Below are 6,785 nucleotides of genomic sequence, written 5' to 3' on the forward strand. Positions count from 1 at the left end.
TTTACCAGTTTTGGCTCAAACAACAAAACATTTAAAGGATCCACACCTTTCATGTTTGTCTGCATAGCATCAGTAACCTGGTTTTACATTAAAATAGTCATTAAGAAGGGCCTGACATGTGGTGTGGTGGTTAAGGTGCTGGACTCCCATATGGCTGACCGCGGTTCGATTCCCAACCCAGTAGCTTGAAACTCACTGGGCATGTGTGCATGCCTGTCCAAAACCTCAAGAGGAGAATGATGAAGGGACTGTAGAATGACCATCACCCCTGAGGGGGAACTTCGCATTTTCCCCTTTTCTGTCTCCAGCAAAGCATGTGCCCTATGACAAAAACTTAAAAAAAAAAAAAAAAAAACCAGTAAATAATCATTAAGGAAACCAGTCCATGAGGTCTTTTGTTATTTGCATAAAGCTTATAGTTTTGCCAGTTAAACTAATCATAAACGTTCATCTTCTGCTTTAGTGTTTTAGTTTTACCTGGTTCTATTTCATTAGGGATTCACTGCATAAATGTAAACATTGCTGAAAGGACACAGGTGGGGTTTTGTAAACAATTTTTGCCAGAGGGCATGTGAACTTGCCAGAGAGACAAAGAAAGAAAGAAAGCGCCCCTCATGGGGCCTGGTCACACCACAGTTTGGTCTCCATTTTCCCTCCTCTGGGGTTTGGGTATCCATGCACACGGGCCCAATGCGTTTCTCGAGCCTCCATGTCCGGGACTCAAACTGAGCAGTTAGCAATGTAGGATCCAGCCCACTTTAAGCACCACTCCACTGGCTGGCCTACATTTTCCCGAAAATATCTGTTTGAAGCATTTCATTGGATATCTATTAAATTGTGACATTTAGCTTTATGATTACATTGATGTTTGGAAAATTACCTAGTTCTAAAGCTGATTTTATTTTTTGTTAGTCTTATTTTTATTTGTTTAGTTACATGTAGACACATAGTTTTTTTTTCTTCTCTTGTTTTTTTTTGTAAATCTTTGTCAGGTTGGGGGAGGTCTCACTGTGGTCGTAGAAGCTTCCTTATCACCCTTTGTATAGAACATTCTCTGGGGAGAAAGAAGTAACTTGACAACACTTTGCTGTAAGGTTTAAATTAAGAAGCCCCTTCCCATATGACTCCTCTGATGGGTGATTGGATTGCTCCAAGAACATTCCTCTAAGTATAGCATTTTGCCGTTTTTTTCCTTTGGGGGAATACTTGGTGCATACCTTTATTACTGCTTTTGGTAATGGAGCTGAGAGGCCTGGACACTGGGATTAGCACCACAATTTCTCCTTTCCTTGTGTCTTCCCCAGCATCTTACTTAGCAGCTCCAGCCCTGCTGTGACACCCCAGAATGTATCATTTTGAAATGTCGCAGCTGCCACTAAGTCATATGGGAGCAGAGCTGTCTGAGAGAGAGGTACAGGTCAGTGATGGTTTCTTGTTCCCGCATGGATCTTTAGAAAAACTGAAAGCAACATTTTATTTTCTGTCAAAGATTTATTTCTTACAGTTTTCAAAAACATGAGCAAATGAGTGAATGAAATTATCTTTTGAGTAGAGGCTATGATTTCTAATTTAGGTGGTGTGGGCGTAGGTGGCGAGGGGTAAACTTCTAGGCAGGATGGGTGGGGAGGAGGCTGGATGGATGTGTTAAATACTATTTGTCTGAGGGTCAGCTCTCCCTTTTGGGTTGGTGCTCTCAACCTTCATGCACTGAACAGTTCTTTACCTTAAATTCAGCATGGTGGGTCACCTTTAAAATAGGGCTCTTCATAAATTACTTCATGCATAATAACCGTTTATGACTCTTAATTGGGGGTAGCAGAGCAGTGGGTAATTGTTACATACCATATGTCTTATAGCACAGCAGGGCAAGGTAAAAGAAAACATGAATCTTGATACTGGAAGTCTCATCTCATCAAGATAAGCTTTGCCCATGGTATTATTGCTAACATTTTTTCTTATGTAAATACTTTCTAGCAAGAAAAAAATAGAGTTGACAGTGTTTACATTTTGATCCGTTTTTTTCTTAAGTTGCTAGAGGAAACGCTTATAATTTTGTTTGTTTTGAAAATGCAATTCCTGTAGAAAGGTCATTGCAATGTCAACCCCTGTCATTTCTAACCCTCTTATCCCAGAGCTCATCTGCAGCATGTCAGGTCTGGCTTACTGCTCTAACCATAAAAGGCAAAGAATGTGTAAGCCCTGTTCCCTTCAGCAAATTGTCTTAGTGCTCTGTGATGGCTTGAGTTCATAGTGTTAGCTGGATCCACAGGAAGTGAGGGGTATTACAGACACATTTTCTCTTGCAAGTTTGGAAAGTCTGTGAAACAAGATTCCAAAGCCTTACCAGAAGCCTAAAATCCTAGGCATTGTCTCAGAAGTATATGTTGGATTTTACCTTCTACATGGTAAACATTTCTAAGTATTCAGTCAGAGAAACTCGGGCAGTTTGTAACAGGTACATGTCGCTCCCTCCACTTCCCTCCTGAGGATCCTGCAACAGGGCAGCAGCAAGTCACATATGACTGACTCTTGCTGACTTCGTGGCTCCCCCACAGTCCCTCTGGGGTGACATGAGGTTCACTGCAGTAGGTGTTTGCAGATGAGTGAAAGGTTTGGGTCAGCCCCTCGTCTCTAGTATTAATTATGCATAAGCAGCAGCAGAAAAGCTATAGGACCACTTGGGTTTGCCTCGTCTTCTCCTTCAGATTGGTTGTGGAAGAAAGGCAAATTCTAGTCTGAAGACTAGCTTGCAGGAAAGCTAATGGTTGAGCTGAAGCAGCTGGTGAGGATAGAGCCTGATGGGCAAGAGCAGGACAGCAGTGTCATCGTGCTGGTGTAAGCGTGGCAGGTCCTGCTCTCACAAATTCCTGCACTGGGTAGGGTATCTGGAGTATGAAGTAAAGGCTCAGACCTGTAATACACCCAAGTATAGGGTGTTTGAAACACGGAGCACATGACCACCTTGCCACATCATTCTCTACCTGAATGGTACTTGGTGTACTAAAGAGTGTGAGATGCAGCACACTTAAGTGAACCAGAAGAATCTGGGTCTCATCACACTGAAGTTGGTTTTAGTGGGATTCTCAAGATGCCTGGATTTCCTCTTGAGAGCAGTTGTTGTTGAGGGCATGGTTCGGAACCTTGTAGCAACAGAGCTTATGAATTTTGAGAGAAGAGATTCTTGGATTTCCTTGAGCTCTCTTCCTGTGCAGAACCTGGGAAGGTAGCTAGCTAGTGTAGCTAGTGAAGGAGTTTAAGCAAGGGATGAATCAGAGGCAGATGGAGACAGTTGTATTTGGGGGCGGCGGGGGTTCTTTGGACTCACTCTTAGTTGTTTTTTTTTTTTTTTTTTTTTTTTCCCTGGCCACATGCACAAGAGACTTTTTTTGCAATAGTGAAGGAGTTTAAGCAAGGGATGAATCAGAGGCAGATGGAGACAGTTGTATTTGGGGGCGGCGGGGGTTCTTTGGACTCACTCTTAGTTGTTTTTTTTTTTTTTTTTTTTTGTCCATGGCAACATGTACAGATGACTTTATTTGGAAAGCCTGAGGCTATTTACAAAAAGCAGAAGGGAGGATTTGAGATCGCAGAGTAGTTACTACAGAGTCTGCTCAGGGTACTATGAAATCATTGTAGCCTCAGTTTGATCTCATTAGAACTGGCCACGACTTCCTGCTCATCTCTCAGGACATTAGCTAAGCAGGTATATGCTAAAACAGTTTTAAATTCAACCTCTGCCTGTGTTAGGATATTCAGAACAAACACCCAGTCACCCTTGCTGGTGTAGTTAATCCTTTGGCCTCTTTTTTGGTTTGTTTTTTGTTTTTGCTTTATTTTAAGCCACTCTTGATGTGTTTTTATCTTTTCCATTGGCGCCTCCTACCCCTCATCTTTCCTCTTAGTGATACCTTCTCTCAGACTCATGACACCCAGTGGAGGTGTGAATAGGGTTCATCAGCTTTCAGAGTGGCCTGAAGAGAGGACTTTTTCATAGAACACATTTTCTAATTAAATGAAGCATCTTTGGTCATGTCTAGAATACAGTATCAGCCTCAGCATGATGGGATCCCTACCTCCAACCCCTCCAAACAAGAACAAATGGAATTTTTAAAAAAATGTCCTGAGGTGGTATCTAATTGGATCAACCACCTTCCTTTCCCTTTAATCTGGATGAACTTGCTAAGTTCGTCTGTTAGTCACCCAAGAGTGAGAGGAGCCTTGGCTTCTGCCCCACTTAGTTCACGGGGGACTCGGTGGTTTTCAAACTGCTCTTGGACTCTGAAGTGCTCCATAGTTGCCAAGAGTGGATGACTCCAAGTGGAGGTGGTTTTATCTGTCAGCTTTGGTCAAAGAATTTGGAAAGGGGGTAGGGGTAATTATTCTGTAACTATTTAATCCTTTTTGAGCCTTGCATTCAGAAGTTGATTAAATGAATCCATGTCCAGAAATAGAGAAGTCAGTCTTCATGCTTTAGGTTAGTATCTCTTGGAGTATATCCAACCAAAGAAGAAACATGTTTGTGGGAAAAGAGGCAGAGAACCTTGGCATCTCAGATGTGAAGTTTTCAGGAATTTCAAGAATGTGAAAGGTGACCGCTGTCTAAAGTTTAGCATGAGCTTTCTTAGGCAGCACATACTCTAAAATTGGAATGATACAGAGAAGGTTTACATGACCCCTCTGCAAGGATGGTACACAAATTCACGAAACAGTCTGTATTTTTACACAGGGAACTCAAACAGCTTACCCACAAAAAGTAGTCAATACAATTAAAAAATGGGAAAATGAGCTGAACAGACAGTTCTCCCAGCAAGACATACAAACAGCCCGAAGCATATTAAAACATGCTCAGCATCTCTTTTCATAAGGGAAATGCAAATCAAAACCAGTGAGACGTCACTTAACTCCAGTCAGAATGGCTAAAATTTAAAAAATGAATAATGATAATTGCTGACGAGGCTTTGGTGAAAAGGGAACTCTGCTACACTGCTGGGGGGGAATGTAGATTAGTACTATTGTGGAGAATGGTATGGAGATTCCTTAGAAACCTACAAATAGAGCTGCCATACAACCCAGTAATTCCACTTTTAGGTGTTTAACCAAAGGATGGAAAAACCCTCATTCAGAAAAACACTTGCACATCCATGTTTATTGCAACATTATTTACAATCACTAGGACATGGGATCAACCTTGTTGTCTAAAAATAGATGATTGAATTGAAAAAATGTGGCATATTTATTCTATGGAATATTACTCAGCCATGAAAAATTGAAACTCTGACATTTGATACAAAACAAACGAATATGGAAGACTTAATGCTAAGCAAAGCAAGTCAGACGATGAAAGACAGACTTTGCATGTCCTCACTCAATATGTACTGATAGTTTGCGCTCTGTAGCAGAAACTAAAAGTTTGGAAGGCGTAGTTGCAGGGAGGGCAACAGCAGAGATGGTAAGCATGGGTAATATGGGGGTGGGTAGGAAAGGAAGTGAGGGGAATGGCAAGAAAAACTGAGAAAAAAGTACTTTTTTTAAAATTTATTTTTTTAGAGTTTTTTGGCTGTAGGGCGCGTGTGCTCACCGGACAGACAGAGAGAGACAGAGAGACAGAAAGCGAGAAATCACCCCCCAGGGAGGATGGCCACGCTACAATCCCTTCTCCTCCATTCTCCTCTCGGGATCTTGGGCACGCACGCACACGCGCCCAGCGTGAGTTTTAAGCCACTGGGTTCGGGACATGAACCGCGGTCGACTCTGTGGGAGTCCAGCAACATAGCCATTACGCTAACTGCTGGTTCCGAGAAAAAGTACTTTTAATTGACCGGAAAAATGAAAAGCTATTTACTGATGATGATGATGTGTATAGCAATGTCTTTGTCTTAACTGATATGCATGATATTCGTGCTGGAAAAAGAAACGTATGCTATAAAGATATATGTGATTAAATGTAAAATAATAATAATAAATGAATAAAAAGTTTTTAAAAGTGTAAAAAAAAATAAAGTTTAGGACGCCAGACAGTTACTGAATGTGGTGTACTTACGCCCAATATTGTGGCTTCGTTCAGCAAATGTGCTAGACACTGACTGCGTGCTGGGCACTGTAGGGAATGGTGGGTGCTGGTGACACAGATGGGGCTGGGCTTAGCCTCGTGGAGTTTACCAGTCAAATGGGGGAGCATGTTTACAATTTACATATGTCATTGTTCAGTTTTTAGTTGTAATAGGTCTACAAAGGAAAGAAATATGACTGCAAGAGATCTTCCTTTCTGTCCCTTTTTTCTTGGTGGTCGTGTGAGATGTTCTCATTGCAGGTGGGCCGTTGTCTGCAGTAACATGGGGTGTTGAGCCTGCTTGGCCATCTACCCTACCCTCTTCTCCCACTCTGTGCCTGTACTTTTGTCTTCACAACTTGAACTAAGTATGCTTTAGTGAACCTGTTTCCTGCCATAACTTTCTTCCAAGCAGTTCCTGAGCTTTCATCCTCAAAACTGCCTCCCCAGGTGTGCATGAGGTATCTGGCATCAAGGAGTTTAGAACTTGAAGGAAAATCTCATACCTCACTTCCAGATAAGGGAGGGAGGGAATATGTGCATGGACACACCAGTTAGAGGCAGAGCCAGAGCTAAACACAAGCCTTTCGGTCTCAGCTCAGGACTTCCTGTTACTCTTCCTGCAGGAAAGGCTTTACTCAGCAAGGCTTATCCTTGCAGAACTGCAGAGAGGAAGAGAGATAAGCCCCACGGGGTCATAAATCATAGGCTTAACATGCCCAGGTTTGTTTTCCCT

The 6,785-nt window shown here is 42.2% G+C and overlaps 1 protein-coding gene and 1 non-coding gene across 4 annotated transcripts in view; both read left to right on the forward strand.

The window, feature by feature from the left end:
- RPRD1B (regulation of nuclear pre-mRNA domain containing 1B) overlaps nt 1-6,785 on the forward strand; it is a 55,229-nt gene that overhangs the window by 44,468 nt on the left and 3,976 nt on the right. The gene's annotated exons all lie outside the window — the stretch shown is intronic.
- Nucleotides 4,614-4,720, forward strand: LOC114007022 (U6 spliceosomal RNA). Its single transcript, XR_003548683.1, has one exon. It is a non-coding gene; the product is annotated as a U6 spliceosomal RNA (small nuclear RNA).

The sequence above is a fragment of the Tupaia chinensis genome, unplaced genomic scaffold, assembly GCF_000334495.1.
Source record: "Tupaia chinensis unplaced genomic scaffold, TupChi_1.0 Scaffold000115_1, whole genome shotgun sequence".
NCBI classification, from domain to species: Eukaryota; Metazoa; Chordata; class Mammalia; order Scandentia; family Tupaiidae; genus Tupaia; species Tupaia belangeri.